A 21,316-nucleotide genomic window follows, 5' to 3' on the forward strand; every position below is an offset into this window, starting at 1 on the left:
ATTTGCCTTTTGTGCAGCGAGCACTAGAACGGATGTGACCGTGTTTGTGTGCATTGTTTGAGCAGAATAGTCCGTTGTAGTCAATTTGTTTATTGTCTGATGGATTTCGTGCACTGGCTCTCTAAAGCTACCTCATTTAGGTCAATTATCATTATTTTTGTTCATTTTAAATGCCAGAGTCGCATATAATGCAAGCAGAATGGAATGCAAATTAAATGCTAGTGTGACTAAACTTTACAAACGTTCTAAAGCATACACATCTATGCGATAACTCACCCCATCACCAATATCATCAATAATTACTGCCTCACAGCACTGAGGTCATGGGTTCGATTCACACCATGGCCCTAACTGTGTGGAGTTTGTATATTCTCCCCGTACTTGAACGGATTTCCTCCAGGTACTCCTATTTTCTCCCATAATCCAAAAATATACTGGGAGGTTAATTGGCTCCTGACAAAAATATACCCTAGTGTGAATGTGTGTGCGTGTACATGTGGTAGGGAATATAGATTGTAACTCTACTGGGGCAGGGACTGATGTGAATGGCAAAATATTCTCTGTAATGCGCTGCAGAATATGTGTGCGCTATATAAATAACCGGTAATAAATAATTAATACACAGGGTGGGTTCACACCTGGCTGATGTTGGAACGATATGTTGTTTTCTGGCTGAATCGGAGCAACATATTGTGCATATCAGGCAGTGTTTATGCCAGATTGGACGTTCCTGAGGGTCACATGTGATATCTTCTGATGCTGCATGGCCAATCGGAAGATATCGCATCTGACCAGATGCAGTATAAGGAAGAATGTAACGAGGGATCAATCTGTCGTTCATTACATAGGCCCTCATTCCGAGTCGTTCGCTCTGTATTTTTCATCGCATCGCAATGAAAATCCGCTTAGTACGCATGCGCAATATTCGCACTGCGACTGCGCCAAGTAATTTAACAATGAAGATAGTATTTTTACTCACGGCTTTTTCATCGCTCCGGCGATCGTAATGTGATTGACAGGAAATGGGTGTTACTGGGCGGAAACACGGCGTTTTATGGGCGTGTGGTTGAAAACGCTACCGTTTCCGGAAAAAACGCAGGAGTGGCTGGAGAAACGGGGGAGTGTCTGAGCGAACGCTGGGTGTGTTTGTGACGTCAAACCAGGAACGACAAGCACTGAACTGATCGCACAGGCAGAGTAAGGTTGAAGTTACTCAGAAACTGCTCAGTAGTTTGTAATCGCAATATTGCGATTACATCGGTCGCAATTTTAAGAAGCTAAGATACACTCCCAGTAGGCGTAGGCTTAGCGTGTGTAACTCTGCTAAATTCGCCTTGCGACCGATCAACTCGGAATGAGGGCCATAGTTCTGGTGTGTACCACTGATACAGTGGCGTCACAAGGGGAGTGCGGGGGGTGCGTCCCGCAACCGTGTGTCACCCGCCGAGGGGTGACACCAAAATGCCTGCTCCTGCTCATGACAGGAGCAGAGTGCTTCACTGTTATATTATGTGCAGCACTCGGCTCCTGTCACTGAGCAGGAGCCGGCACTGCACATAAATCACTCCACGAGAGGCAGCACGCACCTCCCGAATCCCCCAAGTGATGAAAAACGGGGTCGGGAAGCAAAGCCCCGCCCCTTCAACTAAGCCCCTCCCCTCCCATGAAGCCACACCCCTTTTATGCTGTTTCCGCACCAGGTGTACAAGGCATTGGTAACGCCTCTGCACTGATACAATATGTCGGCTGGGTACACTTTGTTCTAGTTTGTACTCAGCCTTACAGTACACCTACCCCATGCTACAGTAGGTTCAGGGGATCCACCTGAATTTGGTGTGAACTTACTCGTGGCCGCAAGTAATTTGGAGGCTATTAAAATGAGTCCAGAATTGACAGAGAAAATGGTCAGGCAGCAGATAGGGATACTGGGGGTAATTCCAAGTTGATCGCAGCAGGAAATTTTTTAGCAGTTTGGCAAAACCATGTGCACTGCAGGGGAGGCAATATAACATGTGCAGAGAGAGTTAGATTTGGGTGTGGTGAGTTCAATCTGCAATCTAAATTGCAGTGTAAAAATAAAGCAGCCAGTATTTACCCTGCACAGAAACAAAATAACCCACCAAAATCTAACTCTCTCTGCAAATGTTATATCTGCCCCCCCTGCACTGCACATGGATTTGCCCAACTGCTAAAAAAAATTCCTGCTGCGATCAACTTGGAATTACCCCCACTGTGTATAAACTAGAGATGTGCACCGGAAATTTTTCGGGTTTTGTGTTTTTGTTTTGGATTCGGTTCCGCGGACGTGTTTTGGATTCGGACGCGTTTTGGCAAACCTCCCTGAAAATTTTTTATCGGATTCGGGTGTGTTTTGGATTTGGGTGGTTTTTTTTTTCAAAAACCCCTCAAAAACAGCTTAAATCATAGAATATGGGGGTAATTTTGATCCTATAGTATTATTAACCTCAATAACCATAATTTCCAGTCATTTCCAGTCCAATCTGAACACCTCACAATATTATTTTTAGTACTAAAATTTGCACCAAGGTCGCTGGATGACGAAGCTAAGCGACCTAAGTGGCCGGCACAAACACCTGGCCCAACTAGGAGTGGCACTGCAGTGGCAGACAGGATGGCATTTATAAAAATTGGCCCCAAACATTACATGATGCAAAGAAAAAAAAAAAAAAGAGGTGCAAGATGGAATTGTCCTTGGGCCCTCCCACCCACCCTTATGTTGTATAAACAGGACATGCACACTTTAACAAACCCATCATTTCAGCCACAGGGTCTGCCACACGACTGTGGCTGAAATGACTGGTTGGTTTGGGCCCCCACCAAAAAAATAAGCAATCAATCTCTCCTTGCTCAAACTGGCTCTACAGAGGCAAGATGTCCACCTTATCATCATCCTTCGATTCCTCACCCCTTTCACTGTGTACATCCCCCTCCTCACAGAGTATTAATTCGTCTCCACTGCCAGTATACGTACTGACTGTCTGACGTGCCTACTTGGATGCTGTCACTCATATAATCCTCCACCATTCTTTCAATGGTGACAGAATCATATGCAGTGACAGTAGATGACATGTCAGTAATCGTTGGCAGGTCCTTCAGTCCGGACCAGATGTCAGCACTCACTCCAGACTGCCCTGCATCACCGCCAGCGGGTGAGCTCGAAATTCTTAGCCTTTTCCTCGCAGCCCCAGTTGCGGGAGAATGTGAAGGAGGAGCTGTTGACGGGTCACGTTCCGCTTGACTTGACAATTTTCTCACCAGAAGGTCTTTGAACCCCAGCAGACTTGTGTCTGCCAGAAAGAGAGATACAACGTAGGCTTTAAACCTAGGATCGAGCACGGTGGCCAAAATGTAGTGCTCTGATTCAACAGATTGACCACCCGTGAATCCTGGTTGAGCGAATTAAGGGCTCCATCCACAAGTCCCACATGCCTAGCGGAGTCGCTCCATTTTAGCTCCTCCTTCAATCTCTCCAGCTGCTTCTGCAAAAGCCTGATAAGGGGAATGACCTAACTTAGGCTGGCAGTGTCTGAACTGACTTCACGTGTGGCATGTTCAAAGGGTTGCAGAACCTTGAACAACGTTGAAATCATTCTCCACTGCGCTTGAGTCAGGTGCATTCCCCCTCCTTTGCCTATATCGTAGGCAGATGTATAGGCTTGAATGGCCTTTTGCTGCTCCTCCATCCTCTGAAGCATATAGAGGGTTGAATTCCACCTTGTTACCACCTCTTGCTTCAGATGATGGCCAGTGGCAAACGCAGGATTTCTAGAGGGGGGTTTCCAGATGCAATCCAGAATCGCCCACTTGGTGTAACATGGAATACAGTATTAATATTTAACACAATATATGGATTATAGTGTAGGCTGCATCAAACATATTCAAATAATATAAATAAGAAAAGTAATCAGGAAAAGGTTAAACATACTATAATAAATAAATACATAAACATAATAGAACCAGTACTGCACTTTCTATGCAAACATTCTCCTACCTCATGGTAAGGCTCCTGTCTCTTCTTCCTGGTAGCTACTCTCCGGTCCAGTGCACTGATTGAGGACTCAGATACACACACACAGCAAACTTGGTAGAAGAAGCTGCTACCACTGGGCATGTGCAGCAGCTCTGCTCTGTACCTTAAACTGCATGATGTTGCGGCAGCTCTAATAATCTGATTATTTACCATTGCTATTGTTGCTATAATTTGCGCCACATGACAAGAGGAGGGGGGTTTCTGGGCAACCAGTAACTCCCCCATGCGTTTGCTTATGATGGCGGGGCAGGTTCAGGAGTGTTTGCTGGTGCTCCAGTCTTCGGCACGTGGTGGCTGAATGCCGAAAGTGGCCCGCAATTCTTCAGGCCACCAACAGCATCTCTTGCACGCCCCTGTCATTTAAAAAAAAATTCTGCAACACCAAATTCAATGTATGTGCAAAACATGGGATGTGCTGGAATTTGCCCACATGTAATGCACGCACAATATTGGTGGCATTGTCCGATGTCACAAATCCCCAGGAGAGTCCAATTGGGGTAAGCCATTCTGCGATGATGTTCCTCAGTTTCCGTAAGAGGTTGTCAGCTGTGTGCCTCTTATGGAAAGCGGTGATACAAAGCGTAGCCTGCCTAGGAACGAGTTGGCGTTTGCGAGATGCTGCTACTGGTGCCGCCGCTGCTGTTCTTGCTGCGGGAGGCAATACATCTACCCAGTGGGCTGTCACAGTCATATAGTCCTGAGTCTGCCCTGCTCCACTTGTCCACATGTCCGTGGTTAAGTGGACATTGGGTACAACTGCATTTTTTAGGACACTGGTGAGTCTTTTTCTGACGTCTGTGTACATTTTCGGTATCGCCTGCCTAGAGAAGTGGAACCTAGATGGTGTTTGGTACCGGGACACACTACCTCAAGAAATTCTCTAAGTCCCTGTGAACTAACGCCGGATACCAGACGCGCGTCTAACACCAACATAGTTGTCAAGGCCTGAGTTATCCACTTTGCAACAGGATGACTGCTGTGATATGTCATCTTCTTCGCAAAGGACTGTTGGACAGTCAATTGCTTACTGGAAGTAGTACAAGTGGTCTTCCGACTTCCCCTCTGGGATGAATATTGACTCCCAGCAGCAACAACAGCAGCGCCAGCAGCAGTAGGCGTTAAACTCAAGGATCAGTCGGAGGAATCCCAGTCAGGAGAGGACTCGTCAGACTTGCCAGTGACATGGCCTGCAGGACTATTGACGTTCCTGTCTAAGGAGGAGGAAATTGACACTGAGGGAGTTGGTGGTGTAGTTTGCGGGAGCTTGAGTACAAGAGGAAGGGATTTAGTTGTCAGTGGACTGCTTACGTTGTCACCCAAAGTTTTTTAACTTGTCAATGACTTCTGATGAATGCGCTCCATGTGACGTATAAGGGAGGATGTTCCTAGGTGGTTAACGTCCTTACCCCTACTTATTACAGCTTGACAAAGGCAACACACGGCTTGACACCTGTTGTCCGCATTTCTGTTAAAATAATTCCACACGGAAGAGGTGATTTTTTTTGTAATTTGACCAGGCATGTCAATGGCCATATTCATCCCACGGACAACAGGTGTCTTCCCCGGTGCCTGACTTAAACAAACCACCTCTCTATCAGGATCTTCCTTGTCAATTTCCTCCTCAGCGCCAGCAACACCCATATCCTCATCCTGGTGTACTTCAACAGTGACATCTTCAATCTGAATATCAGGAACTGGACTGTGGGTGCTCCTTCCAGCACTTGCAGGGGGCGTGTAAATGGTGGAAGGAGCCACCTCTTCACATCCAGTGTTGGGAAGGTCAGGCATCGCAACCGACACAATTGGACTCTCCTTGGGGATTTGTGATTTAGAAGAATGCACAGTTCTTTGCTTGGCTTGTGCCAGCTTAACTCTTCATTTTTCTAGCAGGAGGAGCTGCTTTTCTTCATGTGAAGCTGACCCACTAGTCATGAGGAACATAGGAGAGGGCCTTAGCCGTTCCTTGCCACTCCGTGTCGTAAATGGCATATTGGCAAGTTTACGCTTCTCCTCAGACGCTTTTAATTTAGATTTTTGGGGCATTTTACTGAACTTTTGTTTTTTGGATTTTACATGCTCTCTACTATGACATTGGGCATCGACCTTGGCAGACGACGTTGATTGCATTGAATCGTCTCTGCCATGACTAGTGGCAGCAGCTTCAGCACTAGGTGGAAGTGGATCTTGATCTTTCCCTATTTCACCCTCCACATTTTTGTTCTCCATTTTTTAATGTGTGGAATTATATGCCAGTAATATTATTATATCAATAGCAATGGCCTACTGTACTGTACAACTCTATACTGTTGGTCACCAAAATGCTGCACTGTACTACTATATATACTGCTCACAAAAATGCAGCACAGATATGGAATGGATACTTGCAGTGACACAGAGCTGCAAGATACAGCAATGGCCTACTGTACTGTACAACTATATATTGTTGGTCACCAAAATGCTGCACTGTACTACTATATATGCTGCTCACAAAAATGCAGCACAGATATGGAATGGATACTTGCAGTGACACAGAGCTGCAAGACACAGCAATGGCCTACTGTACTGTACAACTATATACTGTTGGTCACCAAAATGCTGCACTGTACTACTATATATACTGCTCACAAAAATGCAGCACATATATGGAATGGATACTTGCAGTGACACGGAGCTGCAAGATACAGCAATGGCCTACTGTACTGTACAACTATATACTGTTGGTCACCAAAATGCTGCACTGTACTACTATATATACTGCTCACAAAAATGCAGCACAGATATGGAATGGATACTTGCAGTGACACGGAGCTGCAAGATACAGCAATGGCCTACTGTACTATACAACTATATACTGTTGGTCACCAAAATGATGCACTGTACTACTATATATACTGCTCACAAAAATGCAGCACAGATATGGAATGGATGGATACTTGCAGTGACACAGAGCTGCAAGATACAGCAATGGCCTACTGTACTGTACAACTATATACTGTTGGTCACCAAAATGCTGCACTGTACTACTATATATACTGCTCACAAAAATGCAGCACAGATATGGAATGGATACTTGCAGTGACCCAGAGCTGCAAGATACAGCAATGGCCTACTGTACTGTACAACTATATACTGTTGGTCACCAAAATGCTGCACTGTACTACTATATATACTGCTCACAAAAATGCAGCACAGATATGGAATGGATACTTGTAGTGACACAGAGCTGCAAGATACAGCAATGGCCTACTGTACTGTACAACTATATACTGTTGGTCACCAAAATGCTGCACTGTACTACTATATATACTGCTCACAAAAATGCAGCACAGATATGGAATGGATACTTGCAGTGACACGGAGTTGCAAGATACAGTAATGGCCTACTGTACTGTACAACTATATACTGTTGGTCACCAAAATGTAGCACACTGAGCACAGATATTTGCAGCACACTGAGCACAAGTATGGAGCTTTTCAGGCAGAGAACGTAGATATTTGCAGCACACTGAGCACAGATATTTGCAGCACACTGATCACATATATTTGCAGCACACTGAGCACAGGTATTTGCAGCACACTGAGCACAGATATTTGCAGCACACTGAGCACAGATATAGAGCTTTTCAAGCAGAGAATGTAGCCAGGTCCTCTCCGTTCAATCTCCAATGCACAAGTGAACATGGCGGCAATGCGCAGCTCTTTATATAGAATACGAATCTCGCGAGAATCCAACAGCGGGATGATGACGTTCGGCCGCGTTCGGGTTAACCGAGCAAGGCGGGAAGATCCGAGGCTGCCTCGGACCCATGTAAAATAGGTGAAGTTTAGGGGGGTTCTGATCTCGACGAACCGAACCCGCTCATCTCTAGTATAAACTCAACTCCCAGCAGCAACAACAGCAGCGGCAGCAAAAGCAGCAGTAGGCGTACCACTCAAGGATCCTCCGGAGGAATCCCGGTTAGGAGAGGACTCCTCAGTCTTGCCAGTGGCATGGCCTGCAGGACTACTGACGTTCCTGACTGAGGAGGAAGTTGACTTTGAGGGAGTTGGTGGTGTGGCTTGCAGGAGCTTGGGTACAAGAGGAAGAAGGGATTTAGGTGTCAGTGGACTGTTTACGCTCTTACCCAAAGTTTCACAACTTGACACTGACTTCTGATGAATGCACAACAGGTGGAGCATAAGGGAGGATGTTCCTAGGTGGTTAACATTCTTACCCCTAACTTATTACAGATTGACAGAGGCAACACACAGCTTGACACCTGCTGTCTGGATTTGTGGAGATATAATGCCACACTGAAGAGGTGGCTTTTTTGGTATTTTGCCCAATCATCACAATGGGCTTATTCATCCCATGGACAACAGGTGTCTCCCCCGGTGACTGATTTAAACAAACCACATCACCGTCAGAATCCTCATCGCCAACTTCCTCCTCAGCGCCATCAACACCCATATCCTCATCCTGGTGTACTTCAACAGTAACATCTTCAATCTGAATATCAGAAACTAGACTGTGGGTGTTCCTTCCAGCACTTGCAGAGGGCATGCAAATGGTGGAAGGAGCCACCTCTTCCCGTCCAGTGTTGGGAAGATCAGGCATCACAACCGCCGACACAGTTGGACTCTCCTTGGGGATTTGTGATACCATCTTAGAACGCACAGTTCTTTGCTGTGCTTTTGCCAGCTTAACTCTTATCTTTTTTCCAGCGGGAAGATGAGGGGTTCCATCGTCATGTGAAGCTGAACCACTTATCATGAACATAGGCCAGGGCCTTAGCCGTTCCTTGCCACTCCGTGTCGTAAATGGCATATTGGCAAGTTTACGTTTCTCCTCAGACCATTTAAATTTATATTTTTGGGTCATTTTACTGAACTTTGGCTTTTTGAATTTGACATGCCCTCTACTATGACATTGGCATCGGCCTTGGCAGACGACGTTGATGGCATTTCATCGTCTGTGTCATGACTAGTGGCAGCAGTTTCAGCACTATGAGGAAGTGGTTCTTGGTCTTTCCCTATTTTATCGTCCAAATTTTTGTTCTCCATAATTTTTCTGGAGTTATATAACACAATATACGGCACAGGAGAGCGTACCCCTATACCACACAGGGCAAACCCTGTAAAAATTATATTTGGATTAAATGTTAATAACCCCTTTATTTGGAGTAAATAATATATAGCACAGGACACTACCACTGGTCTGATGCAGGACAACACAGCGACACTGTAAGGACTTATTATACAGCAGCACTGGACATATGGCAGCAGAGGACACCACCACTGTGACTGGTCACTGGACTGACTGATGCACAGGACACTACCACTGGTCTGATGCAGGACAACACTGCGACACTGTAAGGGACTTATTATACAACAGCACTGGACATATGGCAGCAGAGGACACCACCACTGTGACTGGTCACTGTACTGACTGATGCACAGGACACTACCACTGGTCTGATGCAGGACAACACAGCGACACTGCAAGGGACTTATACAGCAGCACTGGACATATGGCAGCAGAGGACACCACCACTGTGATTGGTCACTGGACTGACTGATGCAGCTAAGACACTACACTGGCCTGAGCAGCACATGACAGCACTATAATCGCCACCCCACTTTCCCGCCCGCACAGACACTGAGGACGGAGACACGTCCTCTCACTACACTCTCCAGTACTGGAGTGAAAATGGTGCAGACGCGCGGTTCCTTATTTGGTGTCCAAACCCCGTGAGAATCTGACAGCAGGATGATGAAGTTTTGCCTCATTCTTGTTTCTGATTCATGCTGGAAAACCCGAGCAGGGCTCGGATCCGGGTTCTGGACGTGAAGTTCGGTAGGGTTCGATACTCTGAGAACCGAACCCGCTCATCTCTAGTATAAACCATAACTCTCAACAAAACAGCCCATGCCCCTACCCGTTTCATGTGGCCATGATCCCTATACAATATTACATACTACTGTATACTTTATGGGGAAAGTCAGATCTGTCCATTAAAAGAAGGGCATTTGGGTGGTAGGGTCAGGGCCATAAAAGGGATGTGAAAGTGACACGCCAGTGTATTTGGCTTGCAGGAATTGTACCTTGTAGCCTATGCAGCCGCCCAAGAGCCATCCTGAGTAACCTTTGGGCACTCCAGATGCTCAGCCTGTTCCTGGTTCCAGCAGCCCTGTCCCCTTTTTGTGACAGAGGGGCAGATTTATTAAGCCTGCTGAAGTGATAAAGTGGAAGGTGATAACGCAGCAGCCAGTCAGCTCCTGTCATTTTGCAAACCCAGCCTGTAACATGGAAGTTAGGAGCTGACTGGCTGGTGCTTTATCACTTTCCACTTTATCACTTCACCAGGCTTAATAAATCTGCCCCATAATGAGATAAATGTGTGGCAATTCTCCACTCTTTTCTCATTATGGGCACGGCCGTCTTAACAGCAGTGTAGGCCCCTGGCACAGCAATGCACTGGGGCCCCTACCCATCCTCCAGCGGTAGGGGCGGGGGGTGTTATGACCTGCAGGCAGTAGGGGGTGTTCTATCTTCTGCTCAGCATGTAGGACCTGGAGCAGTAATTTCTGCTAATTACTCCTTTACTGCACAGTTGGTGGGAGATGGGCCGAGAGGGAGACACTAAACTGGAGAAGGGGGCATTGGACGGAATGAAGGGGCCCCAGTACTTGACTTCCAGGGTAGGGGGTGTTTAATACGTAGGGAGGGGTGGATAGTGGAGTGGGGTGGGGTTATTATTAGAGATGAGCGCCTGAAATTTTTCGGGTTTTGTGTTTTGGTTTTGGGTTCGGTTCCGCGGCCGTGTTTTGGGTTCGAACGCGTTTTGGCAAAACCTCACCGAATTTTTTTTGTCGGATTCGGGTGTGTTTTGGATTCGGGTGTTTTTTTCAAAAAACACTAAAAAACAGCTTAAATCATAGAATTTGGGGGTCATTTTGATCCCAAAGTATTATTAACCTCAAAAACCATAATTTACACTCATTTTCAGTCTATTCTGAATACCTCACATCTCACAATATTATTTTTAGTCCTAAAATTTGCACCGAGGTCGCTGTGTGAGTAAGATAAGCGACCCTAGTGGCCGACACAAACACCGGGCCCATCTAGGAGTGGCACTGCAGTGTCACGCAGGATGTCCCTTCCAAAAAACCCTCCCCAAACAGCACATGACGCAAAGAAAAAAAGAGGCGCAATGAGGTAGCTGTGTGAGTAAGATTAGCGACCCTAGTGGCCGACACAAACACCGGGCCCATCTAGGAGTGGCACTGCAGTGTCACGCAGGATGGCCCTTCCAAAAAACCCTCCCCAAACAGCACATGACGCAAAGAAAAAAAGAGGCGCAATGAGGTAGCTGTGTGAGTAAGATTAGCAACCCTAGTGGCCGACACAAACACCGGGCCCATCTAGGAGTGGCACTGCAGTGTCACGCAGGATGTCCCTTCCAAAAAACCCTCCCCAAACAGCACATGACGCAAAGAAAAAAAGAGGCGCAATGAGGTAGCTGTGTGAGTAAGATTAGCGACCCTAGTGGCCGACACAAACACCGGGCCCATCTAGGAGTGGCACTGCAGTGTCACGCAGGATGGCCCTTCCAAAAAACCCTCCCCAAACAGCACATGACGCAAAGAAAAAAAGAGGCGCAATGAGGTAGCTGTGTGAGTAAGATTAGCGACCCTAGTGGCCGACACAAACACCGGGCCCATCTAGGAGTGGCACTGCAGTGTCACGCAGGATGTCCCTTCCAAAAAACCCTCCCCAAACAGCACATGACGCAAAGAAAAAAAGAGGCGCAATGAGGTAGCTGACTGTGTGAGTAAGATTAGCGACCCTAGTGGCCGACACAAACACCGGGCCCATCTAGGAGTGGCACTGCAGTGTCACGCAGGATGTCCCTTCCAAAAAACCCTCCCCAATCAGCACATGATGCAAAGAAAAAGAAAAGAAAAAAGAGGTGCAAGATGGAATTGTCCTTGGGCCCTCCCACCCACCCTTATGTTGTATAAACAAAACAGGACATGCACACTTTAACCAACCCATCATTTCAGTGACAGGGTCTGCCACACGACTGTGACTGATATGACGGGTTGGTTTGGACCCCCCCCAAAAAAGAAGCAATTAATCTCTCCTTGCACAAACTGGCTCTACAGAGGCAAGATGTCCACCTCATCTTCACCCTCCGATATATCACCGTGTACATCCCCCTCCTCACAGATTATCAATTCGTCCCCACTGGAATCCACCATCTCAGCTCCCTGTGTACTTTGTGGAGGCAATTGCTGCTGGTCAATGTCTCCGCGGAGGAATTGATTATAATTCATTTTAATGAACATCATCTTCTCAACATTTTCTGGATGTAACCTCGTATGCCGATTGCTGACAAGGTGAGCGGCGGCACTAAACACTCTTTCGGAGTACACACTTGTGGGAGGGCAACTTAGGTAGAATAAAGCCAGTTTGTGCAAGGGCCTCCAAATTGCCTCTTTTTCCTGCCAGTATAAGTACGGACTGTGTGACGTGCCTACTTGGATGCGGTCACTCATATAATCCTCCACCATTCTATCAATGTTGAGAGAATCATATGCAGTGACAGTAGACGACATGTCCGTAATCGTTGTCAGGTCCTTCAGTCCGGACCAGATGTCAGCATCAGCAGTCGCTCCAGACTGCCCTGTATCACCGCCAGCGGGTGGGCTCGGAATTCTGAGCCTTTTCCTCGCACCCCCAGTTGCGGGAGAATGTGAAGGAGGAGATGTTGACAGGTCGCGTTCCGCTTGACTTGACAATTTTGTCACCAGCAGGTCTTTCAACCCCAGCAGACCTGTGTCTGCCGGAAAGAGAGATCCAAGGTAGGCTTTAAATCTAGGATCGAGCACGGTGGCCAAAATGTAGTGCTCTGATTTCAACAGATTGACCACCCGTGAATCCTTGTTAAGCGAATTAAGGGCTGCATCCACAAGTCCCACATGCCTAGCGGAATCGCTCCCTTTTAGCTCCTCCTTCAATGCCTCCAGCTTCTTCTGCAAAAGCCTGATGAGGGGAATGACCTGACTCAGGCTGGCAGTGTCTGAACTGACTTCACGTGTGGCAAGTTCAAAGGGCATCAGAACCTTGCACAACGTTGAAATCATTCTCCACTGCACTTGAGACAGGTGCATTCCACCTACTATATCGTGCTCAATTGTATAGGCTTGAATGGCCTTTTGCTGCTCCTCCAACCTCTGAAGCATATAGAGGGTTGAATTCCACCTCGTTACCACTTCTTGCTTCAGATGATGGCAGGGCAGGTTCAGTAGTTTTTGGTGGTGCTCCAGTCTTCTGTACGTGGTGCCTGTACGCCGAAAGTGTCCCGCAATTTTTCTGGCCACCGACAGCATCTCTTGCACGCCCCTGTCGTTTTTTTAAAAATTCTGCACCACCAAATTCAAGGTATGTGCAAAACATGGGACGTGCTGGAATTTGCCCATATTTAATGCACACACAATATTGCTGGCGTTGTCCGATGCCACAAATCCACAGGAGAGTCCAATTGGGGTAAGCCATTCCGCGATGATCTTCCTCAGTTGCCGTAAGAGGTTTTCAGCTGTGTGCGTATTCTGGAAAGCGGTGATACAAAGCGTAGCCTGCCTAGGAAAGAGTTGGCGTTTGCGAGATGCTGCTACTGGTGCCGCCGCTGCTGTTCTTGCGGCGGGAGTCCATACATCTACCCAGTGGGCTGTCACAGTCATATAGTCCTGACCCTGCCCTGCTCCACTTGTCCACATGTCCGTGGTTAAGTGGACATTGGGTACAACTGCATTTTTTAGGACACTGGTGAGTCTTTTTCTGACGTCCGTGTACATTCTCGGTATCGCCTGCCTAGAGAAGTGGAACCTAGATGGTATTTGGTAACGGGGGCACACTGCCTCAATAAATTGTCTAGTTCCCTGTGAACTAACGGCGGATACCGGACGCACGTCTAACACCAACATAGTTGTCAAGGACTCAGTTATCCGCTTTGCAGTAGGATGACTGCTGTGATATTTCATCTTCCTCGCAAAGGACTGTTGAACAGTCAATTGCTTACTGGAAGTAGTACAAGTGGGCTTACGACTTCCCCTCTGGGATGACCATCGACTCCCAGCGGCAACAACAGCAGCGCCAGCAGCAGTAGGCGTTACACGCAAGGATGCATCGGAGGAATCCCAGGCAGGAGAGGACTCGTCAGAATTGCCAGTGACATGGCCTGCAGGACTATTGGCATTCCTGGGGAAGGAGGAAATTGACACTGAGGGAGTTGGTGGGGTGGTTTGCGTGAGCTTGGTTACAAGAGGAAGGGATTTACTGGTCAGTGGACTGCTTCCGCTGTCACCCAAAGTTTTTGAACTTGTCACTGACTTATTATGAATGCGCTGCAGGTGACGTATAAGGGAGGATGTTCCGAGGTGGTTAACGTCCTTACCCCTACTTATTACAGCTTGACAAAGGGAACACACGGCTTGACACCTGTTGTCCGCATTTCTGGTGAAATACCTCCACACCGAAGAGCTGATTTTTTTGGTATTTTCACCTGGCATGTCAACGGCCATATTCCTCCCACGGACAACAGGTGTCTCCCCGGGTGCCTGACTTAAACAAACCACCTCACCATCAGAATCCTCCTGGTCAATTTCCTCCCCAGCGCCAGCAACACCCATATCCTCCTCATCCTGGTGTACTTCAACACTGACATCTTCAATCTGACTATCAGGAACTGGACTGCGGGTGCTCCTTCCAGCACTTGCAGGGGGCGTGCAAATGGTGGAAGGCGCATGCTCTTCACGTCCAGTGTTGGGAAGGTCAGGCATCGCAACCGACACAATTGGACTCTCCTTGAGGATTTGGGATTTCAAAGAACGCACAGTTCTTTGCGGTGCTTTTGCCAGCTTGAGTCTTTTCAGTTTTCTAGCGAGAGGCTGAGTGCTTCCATCCTCATGTGAAGCTGAACCACTAGCCATGAACATAGGCCAGGGCCTCAGCCGTTCCTTGCCACTCCGTGTGGTAAATGGCATATTGGCAAGTTTACGCTTCTCCTCCGACAATTTTATTTTAGGTTTTGGAGTCCTTTTTTTACTGATATTTGGTGTTTTGGTTTTGACATGCTCTGTACTATGCCATTGGGCATTGGCCCTGGCAGACGACGTTGCTGGCATTTCATCGTCTCGGCCATGACTAGTGGCAGCAGCTTCAGCACGAGGTGGAAGTGGATCTTGATCTTTCCCTAATTTTGGAACCTCAACATTTTTGTTCTCCATATTTTAATAGGCACAACTAAAAGGCACCTCAGGTAAACAATGGAGATGGATGGATTGGATACTAGTATACAATTATGGACGGGCTGCCGAGTGCCGACACAGAGGTAGCCACAGCCGTGAACTACCGCACTGTACTGTGTCTGCTGCTAATATATAGACTGGTTGATAAAGAGATAGTATACTCGTAACTAGTATGTATGTATAAAGAAAGAAAAAAAAACCACGGTTAGGTGGTATATACAATTATGGACGGGCTGCCGAGTGCCGACACAGAGGTAGCCACAGCCGTGAACTACCGCACTGTACTGTGTCTGCTGCTAATATATAGACTGGTTGATAAAGAGATAGTATACTCGTAACTAGTATGTATGTATAAAGAAAGAAAGAAAAAAAAACCACGGTTAGGTGGTATATACAATTATGGACGGGCAGCCGAGTGCCGACACAGAGGTAGCCACAGCCGTGAACTACCGCACTGTACTGTGTCTGCTGCTAATATATAGACTGGTTGATAAAGAGATAGTATACTCGTAACTAGTATGTATGTATAAAGAAAGAAAAAAAAACCACGGTTAGGTGGTATATACAATTATGGACGGGCTGCCGAGTGCCGACACAGAGGTAGCCACAGCCGTGAACTACCGCACTGTACTGTGTCTGCTGCTAATATATAGACTGGTTGATAAAGAGATAGTATACTCGTAACTAGTATGTATGTATAAAGAAAGAAAAAAAAACCACGGTTAGGTGGTATATACAATTATGGACGGGCTGCCGAGTGCCGACACAGAGGTAGCCACAGCCGTGAACTACCGCACTGTACTGTGTCTGCTGCTAATATATAGACTGGTTGATAAAGAGATAGTATACTCGTAACTAGTATGTATGTATAAAGAAAGAAAAAAAAACCACGGTTAGGTGGTATATATAATTATGGACGGGCTGCCGAGTGCCGACACAGAGGTAGCCACAGCCGTGAACTACCGCACTGTACTGTGTCTGCTGCTAATATATAGACTGGTTGATAAAGAGATAGTATACTCGTAACTAGTATGTATGTATAAAGAAAGAAAAAAAAAACACGGTTAGGTGGTATATACAATTATGGACGGGCTGCCGAGTGCCGACACAGAGGTAGCCACAGCCGTGAACTACCGCACTGTACTGTGTCTGCTGCTAATATATAGACTGGTTGATAAAGAGATAGTATACTCGTAACTAGTACGTATGTATAAAGAAAGAAAAAAAAACCACGGTTAGGTGGTATATACAATTATGGACGGGCTGCCGAGTGCCGACACAGAGGTAGCCACAGCCGTGAACTACCGCACTGTACTGTGTCTGCTGCTAATATATAGACTGGTTGATAAAGAGATAGTATACTCGTAACTAGTATGTATGTATAAAGAAAGAAAAAAAAACCACGGTTAGGTGGTATATACAATTATGGACGGGCTGCCGAGTGCCGACACAGAGGTAGCCACAGCCGTGAACTACCGCACTGTACTGTGTCTGCTGCTAATATATAGACTGGTTGATAAAGAGATAGTATACTCGTAACTAGTATGTATGTATAAAGAAAGAAAAAAAAAACACGGTTAGGTGGTATATACAATTATGGACGGGCTGCCGAGTGCCGACACAGAGGTAGCCACAGCCGTGAACTACCGCACTGTACTGTGTCTGCTGCTAATATATAGACTGGTTGATAAAGAGATAGTATACTCGTAACTAGTATGTATGTATAAAGAAAGAAAAAAAAACCACGGTTAGGTGGTATATACAATTATGGACGGGCTGCCGAGTGCCGACACAGAGGTAGCCACAGCCGTGAACTACCGCACTGTACTGTGTCTGCTGCTAATATATAGACTGGTTGATAAAGAGATAGTATACTCGTAACTAGTATGTATGTATAAAGAAAGAAAAAAAAACCACGGTTAGGTGGTATATACAATTATGGACGGGCTGCCGAGTGCCGACACAGAGGTAGCCACAGCCGTGAACTACCGCACTGTACTGTGTCTGCTGCTAATATATAGACTGGTTGATAAAGAGATAGTATACTCGTAACTAGTATGTATGTATAAAGAAAGAAAAAAAAAACACGGTTAGGTGGTATATACAATTATGGACGGGCTGCCGAGTGCCGACACAGAGGTAGCCACAGCCGTGAACTACCGCACTGTACTGTGTCTGCTGCTAATATATAGACTGGTTGATAAAGAGATAGTATACTCGTAACTAGTATGTATGTATAAAGAAAGAAAAAAAAAACACGGTTAGGTGGTATATACAATTATGGACGGGCTGCCGAGTGCCGACACAGAGGTAGCCACAGCCGTGAACTACCGCACTGTACTGTGTCTGCTGCTAATATATAGACTGGTTGATAAAGAGATAGTATACTCGTAACTAGTATGTATGTATAAAGAAAGAAAAAAAAACCACGGTTAGGTGGTATATACAATTATGGACGGGCTGCCGAGTGCCGACACAGAGGTAGCCACAGCCGTGAACTACCGCACTGTACTGTGTCTGCTGCTAATATATAGACTGGTTGATAAAGAGATAGTATACTCGTAACTAGTATGTATGTATAAAGAAAGAAAAAAAAACCACGGTTAGGTGGTATATACAATTATGGACGGGCTGCCGAGTGCCGACACAGAGGTAGCCACAGCCGTGAACTACCGCACTGTACTGTGTCTGCTGCTAATATATAGACTGGTTGATAAAGAGATAGTATACTCGTAACTAGTATGTATGTATAAAGAAAGAAAAAAAAACCACGGTTAGGTGGTATATACAATTATGGACGGGCTGCCGAGTGCCGACACAGAGGTAGCCACAGCCGTGAACTACCGCACTGTACTGTGTCTGCTGCTAATATATAGACTGGTTGATAAAGAGATAGTATACTCGTAACTAGTATGTATGTATAAAGAAAGAAAAAAAAACCACGGTTAGGTGGTATATACAATTATGGACGGGCTGCCGAGTGCCGACACAGAGGTAGCCACAGCCGTGAACTACCGCACTGTACTGTGTCTGCTGCTAATATATAGACTGGTTGATAAAGAGATAGTATACTCGTAACTAGTATCTATGTATAAAGAAAGAAAAAAAAAACACGGTTAGGTGGTATATACAATTATGGACGGGCTGCCGAGTGCCGACACAGAGGTAGCCACAGCCGTGAACTACCGCACTGTACTGTGTCTGCTGCTAATATATAGACTGGTTGATAAAGAGATAGTATACTCGTAACTAGTATGTATGTATAAAGAAAGAAAAAAAAACCACGGTTAGGTGGTATATACAATTATGGACGGGCTGCCGAGTGCCGACACAGAGGTAGCCACAGCCGTGAACTACCGCACTGTACTGTGTCTGCTGCTAATATAGACTGGTTGATAAAGAGATAGTATACTCGTAACTAGTATGTATGTATAAAGAAAGAAAAAAAAACCCACGGTTAGGTGGTATATACAATTATGGACGGGCTGCCGAGTGCCGACACAGAGGTAGCCACAGCCGTGAACTACCGCACTGTACTGTGTCTGCTGCTAATATAGACTGGTTGATAAAGAGATAGTATACTACTAATATTATATATACTGGTGGTCAGGTCACTGGTCACTAGTCACACTGGCAGTGGCACTCCTGCAGCAAAAGTGTGCACTGTTTTAATATAATATTATGTACTCCTGGCTCCTGCTATAACCTATAACTGGCACTGCAGTAGTGCTCCCCAGTCTCCCCCACAATTATAAGCTGTGTGAGCTGAGCAGTCAGACAGATATATAATATATATAGATGATGCAGCACACTGGCCTGAGCCTGAGCAGTGCACACAGATATGGTATGTGACTGACTGAGTCACTGTGTGTATCGCTTTTTTCAGGCAGAGAACGGATATATTAAATAAACTGCACTGTGTGTCTGGTGGTCACTCACTATATAATATATTATGTACTCCTGGCTCCTGCTATAACCTATAACTGGCACTGCAGTAGTGCTCCCCAGTCTCCCCCACAATTATAAGCTGTGTGAGCTGAGCAGTCAGACAGATAATCAGATATATATAATATTATATATAGATAATAGATGATGCAGCACACTGGCCTGAGCCTGAGCAGTGCACACAGATATGGTATGTGACTGAGTCACTGTGTGCTGTGTATCGCTTTTTTCAGGCAGAGAACGGATTATAAATAAAACTGGTGGTCACTATCAGCAAAACTCTGCACTGTACTGAGTACTCCTAATGCTCCCCAAAATTAGTAAATCAAGTGTCTCTCTAATCTATTCTAAACGGAGAGGACGCCAGCCACGTCCTCTCCCTATCAATCTCAATGCACGTGTGAAAATGGCGGCGACGCGCGGCTCCTTATATAGAATCCGAGTCTCGCGATAGAATCCGAGCCTCGCGAGAATCCGACAGCGTCATGATGACGTTCGGGCGCGCTCGGGTTAACCGAGCAAGGCGGGAAGATCCGAGTCGCTCGGACCCGTGAAAAAAAACATGAAGTTCGTGCGGGTTCGGATTCAGAGAAACCGAACCCGCACATCTCTAGTTATTATTAATAATTTTCTGGTGAGAGGGCAGCTTGCTTGACTGCAGATATCTCAGATTCCTGGAAATAGATTTCTTAGCTTTCAATGGGATATAAAATAGAGAGTCCCACCTGTCAGGAGGTACTGCGGACTTGCGGATCAGAGATCAGGAACCAGAGCAATCCACCAATAGAATTATAAAACTGCATATTAGGAGTGTGGAGCTGGAGCAGGGACCAGCTGCTGGACGGCTGATAGCTCTGATTCTGGGCAGAGTAGAGACAAGCTGCCAGTGTCCACTGAAAGGGGAGAGTTACAGCTTTTGGAGTATATCCTCAGAAAAACTCTAAGTCAGACAGAACCCCCGATATCAGGGGGGGAAGAGCAATTAACAGGCTTGGATGGGGACCATTGCTTTGAAGTCGAATATCTCCGGTTCCTCACGGCCGATTTTCAAAAATCTGGTACCGTTGGAAAGAGGGGACCCTTAGCTATCAGCCTAGGGCCCTTATACTCCTGGGGCCCTTGGGCAAGTGCCCATAGAGCCCATATGAAAAGACGGCCCTGATTATGGGTGGGATGTACTAAAGGAAAAATGCAGAACCGCATTTTCAAATGTACTAAGACACAGCCGCCTGCTTTTCGATGTGGAGGGTATTGCCATCTTTTTATGGCGATACCCTATAGAAGCCAATGGGCTTCTTACAGCATCCCGTCGCACCTGCCGCCCACCATACCTGTATTCAGGCAGCTCCCATTGCAGTCCCGGATCCCAGCCTCCTCCTCCCCCTGGAACACAGCCATCTGTACTTCTGACTGCAGGGAGGAGGAGGAGGAGGAAGAGGAGGAGGAGGAGCCCGGACTGACAGCAGACATCAACTCCCGATGCTGGGAGTTGATGGAGACCCCCCGGAGGCCCCCGCACACACTCTCCTCCAGACCACCAATCTTTGCAGGGGGCCACTACCAGCGCATTGCGATACTAATCGCATATGTTAGCACACATGAGATTAGTATTGGTGCGATAGCAGGCGAAGGCCTGCAAAGATTATTAGTACATCCCGCCCATACGAAATCCTTAAAGTTGTACCATCCAAAGCCTCACAGTACTTCCAACCATTTTTTGACAGAGTTGTACTGACATTTTTTACATGACCTGTGATGAAATGAGAAATATTAGCTGACTATGAATTGTCCAATGCCCAACAATAAGCAATGGCAAGAAATGTCAGTAAAAGCAGCAAATTGCTAACATGTACTAAGAACATACTTACCGACTTTTGGGCTGCTCTCTCCGGGAGGGAGCAGCTGGTCGGCTCAGCAGGGCAGGCGGGCAGTGTCGTGATGTGCTGAGGGGGGCGGGCCAGAGTCAGAGTGGGGGCGTGGCTGCTGGATGCGTCATGTAAACCACGCCCCCTGATGTGTAATGCCGCT

This window comes from Pseudophryne corroboree, chromosome 3 (genome assembly GCF_028390025.1).
Source record: "Pseudophryne corroboree isolate aPseCor3 chromosome 3, aPseCor3.hap2, whole genome shotgun sequence".
NCBI lineage: Eukaryota > Metazoa > Chordata > Amphibia > Anura > Myobatrachidae > Pseudophryne > Pseudophryne corroboree.